This window comes from Rattus norvegicus, chromosome 11 (genome assembly GCF_036323735.1).
Source record: "Rattus norvegicus strain BN/NHsdMcwi chromosome 11, GRCr8, whole genome shotgun sequence".
NCBI lineage: Eukaryota > Metazoa > Chordata > Mammalia > Rodentia > Muridae > Rattus > Rattus norvegicus.
The window spans coordinates 98,446,867-98,461,356 of record NC_086029.1 but is presented as its reverse complement, the minus strand read 5'-3'; the positions used below and the strand labels follow the sequence as shown (position 1 = coordinate 98,461,356).

At 39.4% G+C, this 14,490-nt stretch overlaps 1 protein-coding gene and 1 long non-coding RNA gene across 18 annotated transcripts in view; one reads left to right on the top strand and one right to left on the bottom strand.

Annotated features, from left to right (window-relative positions):
- LOC134481106 (uncharacterized) overlaps nt 1–12,876 on the bottom strand; it is a 16,904-nt gene extending 4,028 nt beyond the window's left edge. The window contains exon 1 of the long non-coding RNA XR_010056337.1: nt 12,535–12,876. This is a non-coding gene — a long non-coding RNA (uncharacterized LOC134481106). The remainder of the gene's footprint in view (nt 1–12,534) is intronic.
- Spidr (scaffold protein involved in DNA repair) overlaps nt 1–14,490 on the top strand; it is a 240,982-nt gene that overhangs the window by 50,404 nt on the left and 176,088 nt on the right. The window lies entirely within an intron of this gene.

Here is a 14,490-nt window from a genome sequence, read left to right as displayed (position 1 = left end):
AGAATACATTCTGTTCAGTCTGTTTGGTACTGATCTTTTAAACTATGTAACTCATGCTCCAAGGCAAATGATGTAGAAGAGGAAGCCAGGGTCTTAAGTACCCAGGGAGACTCTCCTGTCCCTGCAGAAGGTCAGTTCCAGCTAGCTGTGACTGTTTAGTAAGATCTAGTGTTCCTATGTGCCTTCAGTTTCAAGAATGCTAGCCATTCAGGGCTGTATGTGAGTTGTCCCAATTTCTTCATGTTCACACCAACTTCAAATGGAGCAAAAATCAAAAGTGAAAAACTTACTTGCTGTCTCTCTCATGTTTACAGAGCTTTAAGGTGCTTTCTCAGAACTTACCCTGGTTTTTAGAACTCTTGGCTTATGAATATTGCCACATTTGTAGTCATGGCAGAGTAAAACCCTTGTTCCAACATTTAAAAATTTCTTTTGAGATTGTAATATAATCACATAATTTTCCTCCATCTAAACCTTCCCATATAGCCTTCCATGTTCTTTTTCAATTTATGAACTCTTTCCCACTAATTGTTGTTACATATGGAAATAAACCAGTATTTTTTTCTGTGGGGAGAATTTTACGAATTTCATATATTTCTTAAATATTGTTATATTTCAAAGTATTGAAATGATGAGTCATGGTGATCACTCATTAAAAAGTACAACTGATGTGGGGTACATGCCTGTAACCATACAAAAATAGGTCCTGAATTACTGTGATAATTGTAAGCTTTGACTTCTGTTCCATCATCTCTAAAATAGTACTACTTATGTTAGTTTGTTTCTCATTGCTCAGAGAAGTATCTGATGGGAAAAAAACCTTAAGGAAGGTTTGATTATGTCCCACTGTTTGAGGAGATATAATCTGTCACTGTATGGAGGGCATGGTGCTGGGACCATGTAATGACTCTCCCATTCAGTCAGGAAGCAGAGGTAAGTACTGTGTTTGGCTGACTTCCTATTTGGCTCTTTATTCAGTCTGGAACCCTAATCCAAGGGTTGGCAACTTGCACACTGAGGGTAGTATTCTGTCTTCTCCTAAACTTCTCTGGAAACATCCTTTTGTGTACACCCAAAGATGAGGCCCTAGGCAATTCAAATCTAGTCAGGTTCACATTGAAGATAAACTCTCATGATTCCTTTAAAACTCACTGTATATATTTACATTAAGTTATAGGATGAAAAAGTGTTTTTTAAATAGGAATAAATTACTGCTTTTTAAAGAATTTAAAGTCAGGCATAATGACATGTTTCTATTGTCTCAACCTGTGAGGAGATTTCAACTTGTGTTCAGGATTTCAAGGCCACTAAGTGAGACTCTGTCTCTTTAAAACAGTGATGATGACAACAACAACAGCAGCAGCAACAGCTCACCGTATATACTGATTGCCTTTATCTATCTGAACATTAGTTATGCAGACACAGAATGAGCTCACAAAGATGCCGCTTTAATGGCTCTGTAGTATACTCTGCTGCTTGGGCAGGGTCTGTGTGGGGGACAATCATTCATTGTTTCAGTAAAGGTTACAAACTTGGGGTGGATGAGTCTGTTTGAGGTAAGCTGAAATGAAACCAGATATTTAGTAAATATGAGGTAGAGTTGTGGTTCTCAAAGACTAGTCCCTTAGATATCAGCAGCACCCAAGAGACTGCTTTGTACCTGTGAATATTCTTTGCTTACCTCAACTCTCTGAACTAACTCTGGGGAGGAGTCCTTTTTTAAAAAACAAACAAACAAACAAAAAAAAAAAACAAAAGCAAAACACAGGAACTGTAGGTGTTTGTTGAAGTTCAGTTTGTTGCTATGTATTGTAATGCTAAATTCTGTTATCCCAGGGTCTAGTTGCCTCAAAATAAGTGAATTCTCATTATGCCAGCTTTTGTTGTGCAAACCTTGCTTCTTAATTTAAAACTATTGGTTGAATAAAGATGCCTAGAGCCTGTAACTGTTCAGAAGAGAGATGGGTGGGGCTTCAGTTTCTGGGGCTAGAGGTCTGAGGAGAGAGCCAGAGAGGAGGAAGAAGGAAGCAGAATCTGGAGGAGGTGGATCCTGAGGCATGACTATGAGGCGGGCCAGTTGGAGTAGAAGTGACCCAGGTGGCCCATGGCAAGTTATATTTTGGGATTATCAACAGAAAAGTAGACAAAATACCACAGAGGGTTGATATCTGCCCAGCCCTAGTTCTTTTTAAGGCTTATTATAAATAGAAAGGATTTTTTTTTTGTTTTTTGTTTGAGAACCAAATGATCTAAAGTGGGGTAGAATTTCCCAAAGAATATTTACCGCAACAGGCATTTATGTTTCTTGAGAATTACTGAGGTAGAGGACTATGGTAAAGAGCAAGCATGTAGATGAGAGGATTGGATGGCAACAGCAGATTCAGGGAAATATAGAGCACTAAAGGCAGATGCCAGCTAGAGGTGTTTAGGTGACTTCACTTGTCCCAGAGAACACACCTTCATTTATCATGAAAGCCAGGAGCAAAGGGCCTGCTGTATGTGGGACATGTTGTACATTCCTGGGTTTCTCCATGCAGCATGTCCTTTGACATAGCCCCACAGTGACCACAGAACAGTTTTTGAGAACAAAGGCACGAGTGCCGGAACCTTTTATATGGGACACGGGGCACTATGCATTTTTTACATGTGAATGAGGCACCCTCCTTTAAGTGAATATAAGAAATGGCCTGTAGCATTACAGAATGAGAGGTTCCTTTTGAACTTGAATCTGTGTCATAGTTACATCAGATTAAAGTCCTGCAATGATAGGTGTTGTGGTAAATATTATTTGAGGGATTCTACTTTACCTTATTATATCATTTAGTTCCCAAATAAAAGACACAAAACCTTTATATTTACAGTAAGTCTTTAAGGACTGGAGTTGGGCTGATATCACCCCTCTATGCTCTTCTGTCTCCCTCCCTCCCTGTCAATGACCCTGAGACATCACTTGCCATGTTCCACCTGGGCTGCTCCTACTCCCAACAGGCTGGCCCTTTGACCATGTGCTCACAATCCACCTCCTGAATGGTGGCTTCTTCCTTCTCCCCCTGTGTCCTCTCTTTCTTCTTGTTCCTGCCTGAGACCTCAAGCCTGGGAACTTTGCTCTGCCCCTCTCTTCTGCCCAGCCCAGGCTGTAAGCATCTTTATTAAGCAATCAGAGATAACTTGGAAGGCAAGGCTTATACAACAAAAGCTGGCATATGTGAGAATCTGCTTATCTTGAAGCAACCAGATCTTGACATACAGAATTTAGCATTTGAACACAAGCAGCGTCAGACCAACCCCTTACAGATATGCACAGGGTCAAAATGTCCCATTCTAAGTTCTGTTACACTGTCACTTCTTAGATGTCATGTTTGATGAGCCTTCTCTGTACCCTGTGGGCTAAGGCTTCTCTGTATAGCGTATATCTCTGGTAGAGTGCACAGAGAAGGCCTTATCTTAAATATATTTCCCATTGATCTTTGATTACTCATATTTACTTGTCAGCTGAACCAACTTCTTAGCATTCTTAGAATGAACTTTGTGTATCCCTCTGTACATGTTTATGTGAAATAATGCGCGCGCGCGCGCACACACACACACACACACACACACACACACACACACACACAAAGATGTAAAGAAAGAAGAAAACTACTATGAATCCAAAACTTTCTCAGAAATCCAAGACTGCAGGAATTTTTCAGAGTTAAGAATTGCACTTTCTTACAAAGAGGAACTATATGGGATTTTTTTTCCCCCTGGAGATTGAATCTAGGGCCATATTTGTTCTAAGATACACTACCACTCAGCTTTATCTCCAAGCTGGAACTTGTGTTATAAGTACTTTGGCATCATGCTTTTCTGAGGTGAACATAAAGAAGGGAAATACACAATCTTTTCTTTTGTTACTCTAATAAAGATTATCCTTTAAGAAACCAGACATTTGGTTATGATACACTTTATTCATTTTAACTAGAAGAGAATCTGATCACCTTTAATTCTGTGTCACTTGAAACTGACCTTGACCAATTCCAAACTCTCAGATAACTTGTCCTCTCCTGGAAATCAAGCCAAAGTTGTGAGCAGGGTGTCTCCCCAGGCTTTCTTGCCTCCTTTGCTTGGATGTCACACAACAGCTCTTATGTTTAGACATGTAGCTGCATATCCCGTAGTTGATAAGTATTCAAAAATATGTTTAATATGTCCCAAGTGTTTGATGGTGACATGGAAGTATACATCTTACCAAGTCTATGTGGTGTTCCATAAAGCAGTGAGAACCTCAATCACATGCCCCCTATAGATAGACTTTTCCCAGTTTACCATTTTTTTATACATGAAAGTATACATTTTATGATCTCTTTTCTTGCTGCATGTTTCTTTTGTTCTGTGTTTTTGATGTCCAAAGGAAGAACATTCTTTTTTAGACTCTCTTTTTCCATTTATATAATACTTTTAGAATCGTAAGTCTAACTTAAAATTTAAATAAATTGACTTGAATTTACTTAGTTACTATTAGTTAAGCAATTACTTCATTCTCAATTAGACCAGACTAGATGGCCTAATTTATTAGCCTTTCTTCTTCTAGGTAAAGAAGGATGAAAGATTATAAGAGTAAAAGATCAGAACTGGAACAGATATTGGATTATGGGTATACTGCTTAGTTTTTTGTCAATCTGACAAAAAATTGAGGAAATCTCAATTGAGAAAAGGCCTCAGTCATATTGGCCTTGTAAGCAAGTCTATGGAGTATTTTCATGAATGAATGATTGATGTTGGATGATGCCACCCCCTGACAGGAGGTCTTAGCTTGTATAAGAAAGGAAACCAAGCAAATTAGTAAGAAATCTTCCTCTTGGCCTTTGCTTTAGTTTCTACCTTCAGGTTCCTGCTTGAGTTCCTGCTCTGACTTTCTTTCATAATCGCCTATGACTTGGGATATGTGAGCCAAATAAGCTCCTTTCTCTCCAAGTTGCTTTTAGTCATGGTGGGCTTTTGGGGAGGGGGTGGTATGTGGGATGGGGCATGTTGGGATAGGATGTGTGTGTGTGTGTGTGTGTGTGTGTGTGTGTGTGTGTGTGTGTGTACTGTGTGTGTAGCTCTGGCTTTCTGGGAACTTGATTTGTACCACCCAAGTGCTAGGATTAAAGGTGTGTGCCACCACACCCAGCTTTGATTATGGAGTTGTATCACAGCAATTCAACACAAATTAGGACAATGGGCAAAAGAAATTGTTTAGCCTCATTTGTTTGTGCCATGAGATGCTTTGGATAATAGAGAGGTAGGTAGGGTACTCACAGAAGTATATAAAGTAGGAGAGGTAAAATGCACATGTTAAGAACAGTAAATGCTAGAACAGATTAAGTAGACTTGTCAGAACAAGAAAAGAAGAGATTGTGGATGAGGTCAGTGAGCAGAGTCATTCTGGGGTTTTTAGGCAGAATGTGTCCGCTTGAGTAGGGAACTGAGCAGAGACTTCATGTTGGGTCAGGAAAGTGAAGGATCTCTGATTCTGACTGTGTGATACTGGTATGAGACTGTTTGGTGGGTCTGAGGTATTGAGTTTCAGGTCCTCGGGTACTACTAACTGAGCCCTAAGATAAGATTTTTTTTATAGTTCTATCTGGAGAGAACATAGAGCATAATATTGGGAACTTTCTCTCTAGGACTGTATACAGTGGTGCAAGTGGGCACACAGACATAAAGAAAGCAGCAAGAGGTCAAATGAGGGGACCTCTTATTTCTAATGATCTTGTTTTAGAAATGAGGACTACCTGAAAGTGAAGAGGGAGGTTGAATTCTTAATATTTCTCATCAGTGAAGGAGTTTCAGTTCCATTTGATATAAAAAGAAAACAATAAATTACAAATAAAATGCCCACTTGATGGCTGAAATCCTGGAGTACTCTCTACTAGGTAGATTATAGTGATCCTAGATAATGAAAGTTATTAATTGTTTGATTTTATCATGTGAAATTGAGACACAAATATATCTCAATATAAATGTTTCTGGCACATTTGCAAAGATAATGCATTAAAGCTAAAAGAAATAGAGACATATATGTGAGAATTACCTATGATTTTTGTTGTTATATAACTTATTTCCTTCTTTCCTTCCCTTCCTTCTTTTTTGTTTTTGTTTTTACTGTTTTTTTGTTTGTTTGTTTGTTTTTACATAGCTATGGCTGTTGTGGAACTCACTATGTAGACCAGGCTGGCCTTGAATTCACAGAGATCTGGTTGCCTCTGCCTCCTGAGTGCTGGAATTAAAGGCTTTTTTTTTTTTTGTATGTGTGTGTTTTGCTTAACTGTGGTTGTGAATTCTAAGTGACTACAACATACTCACTTTTTTTTTTTTAAAAAAAAGACTTATCTATTTTATATATGTGAGTACACTGTAGCTGTCTTCAGAAACACCAGAAGAGGGCATCTGATCCCACTATAGATGGTTATCAGCTACCATGTGGTTTCCTGGGAATTGAACTCAAGACCTCTAGAAGAGTAGTCAGTGCTCTTAACACCTGAGCCATCACTCCAGCCCCAAATACCCACTTTCTACTATGTATATAAAGATTTGTTGTCTTGAGTTCAGTGGATTTTACTACTGTGATTATATTTTGTTATATCTTGCATTTGGTTTTCAGAAGGTTCTTCATCTATAGTGGATGTGACCTAATCACGTGAGTCTTTAGGTGTGTGTCTAGTATACAGGAAATAAGAGATTGAAAGTACGACTGGGAATGATATTCTGCAGATGGTGTGAGGATAAAGGAGGACCTACCATATATGACAGTGTTTCAGAGCATCGAGCAGACCTAGCATTAGCCAGTAAAGAAGTGGAACTTATGTCCTATTATCCCAAAGCTGGCCTTGGAATTTGGATCTCTCTCTAAAGTCTGTGAAGGAGAGCTAAGCCCAGCAAATAGTTTGATATGAGTTTTGTGGAATGCTGAGCAGAGGAACCACTAAAGTGAATCTGATTGCTAACTACATTTTTTTAAGGAATTAGTCCCAGTTGTAGAAAAATTAATGCAGATCTTGTAAACAATAGTTGAAGAGTACAAGTAGTGCCTCCAGTCCACACTTCCACCGCATTCTCAGAACATCTGTGCGCAAGCTTCGCCAACCCACAACCCAGCCTCTCTCCCAGGAGGATTACTCTAACCAGGGACACAGGGACATAGAAGGCCTGTTCCAACTCAGGTCACAGTAGACCTGCTCTAAACAGAGACAGAGCTCTGCATGCTTCCCAGGAGGCCTGTTCTAACCCAGGATACACAGTTCCACCTCCCTCCTGAGAGTCATGCTTCAACCATGAAACCAAGGCCAGCTAAAACCAGAGAAAACCAGATGGCAAAAGGCAAGCACAAGAGCATAATCAACAGAAGCCAATGCAGTACGGCACCATAGGAACCCAGCTTTCCTACTATAGCAAACCTTGGATATCCTAACACACCTGAAGGGCAAGATTCTGACCTACATCCCATCTCATAAAGATGATGGAGACCTTTACAGAGGATATAAACAATTCCCTTAAAGAACTACAGGAAAACACTCTCAAACAGGTAGAAACCCTTAAAGAGAAAAGAAATAAATCCTTTAAAGAAATACAGGAAAACACAAACAGGTGAATGAAGTAAACAAAATGGTGCAAGACCTATAAGTGGAAATAGAAGCAATAAAGAAAGTACAAATGGAGGCATCACTGGAGATGAGAAACCTAGGAAAGGGAATAGTAACTACAGACATAAGCACCACCAACAAAATACAAGGGTGGAATAGAAAATCTTAGGCACAAAAGATACCATAGAAGAAATTGATACATTGGTCAAAGAAAATGCCAAATGTAAAAAGTTCCTAACCCAAAGCATTCAAGAAATTTGCGACATAAGGAATAGACCAAACCTAAGAATAATAAGAATAGAAGAAGGTGAAGATTCCCAGTTGAAACGGCCAGGAAATATTCTCAACAAAATCATAGAAGAAAACTTTCCAAACCTAAAGAGATACCCAAAAGTATCTTTAGTCAGTGTTTCTATTCATGCACAAACATCATGACCAAGAAGCAAGTTGGGGAGGAAAGGGTTTATTCAGCTTACTTCCACATTGATGTTTCATCACCAACGGAAGTCAGGATTGGAACTCAAGCAGGTCAGTAAGCAGGTGCTGATGCAGGCCGTGGAGGGATGTTTCTTACTGGCTTGCTTCCCCTGGCTTGCTCAGCTTCCTTTCTTATAGAACCCAAGATCACCAGCCCAGGGACGGCACCACCCACAATGGGCTGGATCCTTCCCCCTTGATCACTAGTTGAGAAAATGCCTTACAGCTGGGTCTCATGAAGGCATTTCCACAACTGAGGTTCCTTTTCTGTGATAACTCCAGCTTGTGTCAAATTGACACACAAAACTAGCCAGTACAGTGTGCAAGAACACCAAATAGATTTGACCAGAAAAGAAAATATTCTGTCACATAATAATCAAAACAGTAAATGTTCAGAACAAGGAAAGAATATTAAAAGCTGCAAGGAAAAAAGGTCAAGCAACATTATAAAGGCAGACCTATCAGAATTACACCTGACTTCTAAGCACAGCTAATCTAACAGCCAGAAGATTTTGGACAGATGTCTTGAAGACTCTAAGAGACTACAGATGTCAGCCCAGACTACTACCCAGTAAAACTCTCAATAACCATAGATAGAGAAACCAAGGGATTTCATGGCAAAACCAAATTTAAACAATATCTTTCTATTAATCAAGCTTCTACAGAGGTAACTAGCAGGAAAAATCCAACGCAATCCAAATCCACTCAAGAAAACAGAAGAAATTAATTATCTTAAAACAACCCAAAAAGAAGAGAATCACACCACCATCAAGAACAGAATAGCAGGAACCAACAATTATTGTTCATTACTATTTCTCAACATCAATGGATTCAGTTTACCAATAAAACTATACAGGCTAAAAGATTGGAAATGTAAATAGGATCCATCATTCTGCTGCATACAAGAAACACACCTCAGAAACAAAGATAGATAGAATCTTAGAGAAATCCCAAGAAACAAACTGGAGTAGCCATTCTAATATCTAATAAAATTGCCTTTCAATAAAAAGCAATTAAAAGAGATTGAGAAAGATACTTAATACTCCTCAAAGGAAAAATCCACCAAGATGAACTCTCAATTCTCTCTCTCTCTCTCTCTCTCTCTCTCTCTCTCTCTCTCTCTCTCTCTCTGTGTGTGTGTGTGTGTGTGTGTGTGTGTGTGTGTGCGCGTGTGCCAGTGCACTCACATTCGTAAAAGAAACTTCACTGAAGCTCAAAACATACATTGAAACCCACAAAATGATAGTGGGAGACTTCAGCACACTACTTTCACCAGTAGCCTAGTCATTGAAACAGAAACTAAACAGAGACACAATGAAAATAACAGAAATATGAACCAAATGGATTTAATAGATACCTATAGAATATTTCACCTCAAAACAAAAGAATATACCTTCTTCTCAGCATCTCATGGAACCTTCTCTAAAACTGACCATATAATTGGACATGAAACAAACCTCAGTGGATACAAGAAGATTAAAATAACCATTTCATTCTATCAGATCACTATGGATTAAGGCTGAATTTAAACAACAGAAACAACAGAAAGCCCACATGTTGGAAACTGAACAACTCTCTACTCAATAATAACTTGGTCATGGAAGAAACAAAGAAAAAAATTTAAGGACTTTCTAGACATCAGTGAAAATGAAGGCACAGCATACCCAAACTTATGGGACACTGAAAACAGGGTTAAGAGGAAACTCATAGCACCAAATGCCTTCATAAAGAAATTGGAGAAATCTCATATTAGCAACTTCACAGCACACTTGAGATCTATAGAACAAAAAGAAACAAACACACCCAAGAACAGTAGAAGGAAGGAAATAGTCAAACTAAGGGCTAAAATCAGCCAATTAAAAACAAAGAGAACAATTCAAAGAATCAACAAAACCAAGAGCTAGTTCTTTCAAAAAATCAACAAGATAGACAAACCCTTATCCAAAGCAACTAAAAGGCACAGAGACAATTTCCAAATTAACAAAATCAGAAATGAAAAGGGAGACATAACAGAACCTAAGGAAATTTAAAAAATTATCAGATCTTCATTCAAAGCGTATAGTTGACAAAACTGGAAAATCTAGCTGAAGTGGATGCTTTTATAGACAGATACCACATGACAGAGTTAAATCAAGATTAGACAAACTGTCTAAACAGTCTCATAACCTGAAGGAGTCATGAAATATTTCCCAACTAACAAAAGCCCAGTACCAGATTGTTTTAGTTCAGAATTCTACCAGACTTTTAAAGAAGAGGTAATACCAATATTCTTCAAACTATTCCATAAAATTGAATCAGAAGAAACACTATGTATTTCATTCTACAAGGTCACTCTCACCAAGATATGTAAACCACACTAAGACCAAACAAAGACAGAGAACTTCAGATCAATTTCATTTATGAACACTGACACAAAAATACTCAATAAAATTTTCAGAAACCGAATCCAAGAACACATCAAAAACATTCACCATGATCAAGTAGGCTTCATCCCAGGGATGCACGGATGGGTCAATATATGAAAATCCATCAATATAATCAACTATATATTCAAACTCATAGGAAAAAAATCATACAATCATCTCATTAGATGCTGAAAAAGTCTTCAACTACACCCAACACCCTCTTATCTTAAAAGTCTTAGAAAGCCAAGAAACTCAAGGCACATATCTAAACACAATGAAAGCAATATACAGCAAGCCAATAACCAACATCAAATTAAATGGAGAGAAACCTGAAGCAAGGCTTCCCACTCTCTCCCTCTCTATTCAATATAGTACTTGAAGTTCTAGGTAGAGCAATAAGATAACAAAAAGAGGTCAAGGTGATACAAATTGGAAAGGAAGAAGTCAAGGTATTATTATTTGCCAATGATATGATAATATGTGTAAACAATCCCCAAAATTCTACCAGAGAACTCTTATAGCTGATAACCACTTTCAGCAAATTGGCTGGATATAAAATTAACTCAAAAAAATCAGTAGCATTTCTTTATACAAATGATAAATGGGCTGAGAAAGAAATTAGGGCAATAACATCCTTTATAATAGCCACTAGTAATATAACATATCTTGGGTAACTCTTAACAAGCAAGTGAAAGATTTGTATGACAAGAGCATCAAGTTCCTAAAGAAAGAAATCAAAGAAAACCTCAGAAGATAGATCTTTGGTGCTCATGGGTCCATAGGATTAACATAGTCAAAATGGGTATCTGACTAAAAGCAATCTACAGATTGAATATAATTCCCATCAAAATTCCAAGACATTTTTTTTAACAGATGTTATCTTACAAGAGCAATTTTCAACTTTAGCAAGTCTGAACAAAAAAAGAGCTTTTGGAGGACTCACCATCCCTGACCTCAAGCCTTGCAATGAAAAGAAGACACAAAAATAAACCCACATACCTATAGACACTTGATCTTTGCCAAAGAAACCAAACCCATACAGTGGAGAAGAGAAAACATCTTTAACAAATGGTTTTGGTCTAACTGGCAGTCTGCATGTGGAAGAATACAAATTGTTCAATATTTATCACTCTGCCCAAAGCTGAAGTCCAAGTGGATCAAAGACCTCAACATAAGACTGGATACGCTGAAAGTAATAGAAGAGAAAGTGAAAAAATAGCTTTGAACACATTAACACTAGAGCAAATTCCTGAGCAGAACACCAATAGCTCAGTCTGTAAGATCAACAATTGATAAGTGAGACCTCATGAACTGAAACTGAAAAGATTTTGTAAGTTAAAGGACATTGTCAATGGAACAAAGGCAACTTACAGATTGGGTAAAGATCCTCACCAACCCTTCATTTGACTGAGGGCTAGTATCCAAAATGTATAAAGAACTCAAGAAATTAGACTCCAAACAACCCAATTAAAACATTGGGTACAGAGCTAAACAATTCCCAACAGAGGAATCTAGAATGGCTGAGACACACTCTTAAGAAATATTCACATCTTTAGGAAATCAAAATGACCCCAAGTTTCCACCTCACACCAATCCAAATGGCTAAGGTAAAAAACTCAAGTAATAGCACATGTTGCCAAGGATGTGGAGAAAGAGGAACATTCCTCCATTGTTAGTGGGATTGCAAACTGGTACAACCACTCTGGAAATCAATCTGTCGTTTTTTCAGATAATTTGAAATAGTTCTATTCAAAGACCCAGTTATTCTGCTACTGTGCATATACCCAAAATGTACTCTACTATAGCACAAGACACATAGTTCCCCTATATTTATAGCAGGCTTATTGGTAATGTCCAGAAACTGGAAACAACCCAGATGTCCCTCAACCAAAGAATGGATTCAGAAATGTGGTTCATTTACACAATGGAATAGAATTCAGCTATTAAAAACAAGGACATAATGAATTTTGCAGCAAATAGATGAAACTAGAAAATAATCATCTCAAGTGAGGTAACCCAAAAGGACATGCATGGTATGTACTCACTAATTAGTTGATATTGAAAGACCCTCAGAGAGAATCTTCCTTCGGGAAGGAGGTCCCCAAGCCCAATGACCAGCCCGAGACCACCGGATGCAATCAGCAAGAGGGTTTATTGTCCGGATACACAGGTATCTGTGGGCGTCTCAGTCAGCTCGGAAGGACTGGCGTGCCCAGCAAGACCCGGGACGGGTTTTTATAGGATTCTGGGGAGCAGAAGCAGGCATACAGAAGCAGATGCATGGTTACAGGGACTTGATTGGTGGATTCAAATGAGGTGCGGATGCATGGTTACGCAGCAAAAGAGTACGTGCAGGCTGGGGCGTCCGGAATGTCAGGGGCTGGGGCTTATCCCTTCCTGCCAGATGGCCTATGAGTCAGCACTGATAACTCGAGCTGGTTCCTGCATTCCTTTTTCCTTATCTTTATGGTCTGTTAGTCTTAACGGCGGGGCAGGCCCCACAGGGCCTGGACGTGCCTGGGCTCGCCCGGGCCTGTTTTAGCTCTGAGTCTGTGAATCTTAAGACTTACTTTTTACTTTTATAGTTGTGGACCTTAAGCTCGTATAATTTTCCTTTTAAGGGGGGTCTTTCAATATTAGTCAAAAAGTTCAGAATATCCATGATACAACCCATACACCCAAAGAAGTTAAACCAGAAGGAAGGCCCTGAGTGAGGATGCTTAAATCCCACTTAGATGAAGGTAAAAATAGTCATGGGAGGCAGAGGAAGGAAGAGGCCTGGGAGGGAGAGGGGAAGGAGAATGGAATGGGAGCAGGATCAGGTTTGGGGAGACAGAAGAGAGCCCTGAAGGGCCAGGAGAATAAATAGAAGTATGTAGTGATGGGAGGCTGGGTTGGGGTAATCTCTAGAGAGTCCCAGACACCTGAGATGGGGCAGGCTTCCTCCACTCAATGTGGTTGACCTCAGCTGAAATGCCCAACTGTGGGGATATGGAACCTGAAGAGACCATGTCCAGTAGTACCCAGACAGTATCCCCATTGGAGGTGGGGACACCAACTCACCTATAAAACTTTTGACCCCAAATTTATCCATTCTAAAAGAAATGCAGGGACAGAAATGGAGCAGAGGCTGAAGGATTGGCCTCCCATCAACAGAGTCAACCTGGGATTCATCTCTTGGGTGGGCACCAATCCCTGACACTATTGCTGATGCTATGTTGTAATTGCAGACAGCATAACAGGCTCTGAGAGGCTTTACCCAGTAGCTAACTGAGACAGATGCAGATACAGCCAAGCTTTGGATGAAGGTCGGGGACCTGTATGGAAGAATTAGGGGAAGGATTGAAGGAACTGAGGGGGATGGCAACCCCATAGGAGGACCAATAGTGTCAACTAACCTGGACCTGTGGGGGCTCCCAAAGATTGAGCTACCAACCAAAGAGCATACACAGGTTGTTCCGAAGCCTCTGGCACATATGTACCATAGGACTATCTTGACCTGCCTCAGTGGGAGAGGATGTGCCTAATCTTATAAAGGCTTGATGCCCCAGGGTTGGGGGGGCGGTACTTGGGGAAGGCAGCTTCTCGAGGTGAAGGGACCAACAGACTGGGAGGGGCAACATTTAGGATGTAAATAAATAAGTAATTAATTAAAGAAAAAGGAGTATACGTAGCATGGGTGGCTGTGCATCTCACAGTCTTAGTAGGAACATGGGCGTATAAAAAGGGAAGTGCTGTGCAAGTACCTTAATGATCGCCTCTATTGTCTCCTCCCCATTAATCCCCTCATTAATCCCCTGTACTTCCATAGCACTTAAGTCATGAAGACTTAGCAGTCTGGGTTCCAGTGTTGCATCACATCTAGGAGATTCGTGGTATTCAGCAAGTCTTTTCAAATGATACAGGTTTATGTAGCTTCCTACTAGTTTTCCAAACCTTATAATGAAAGCATGACAGCTGTATTCCAAAGGATTGACAGGCATTTTATTTTTTGACTAGTG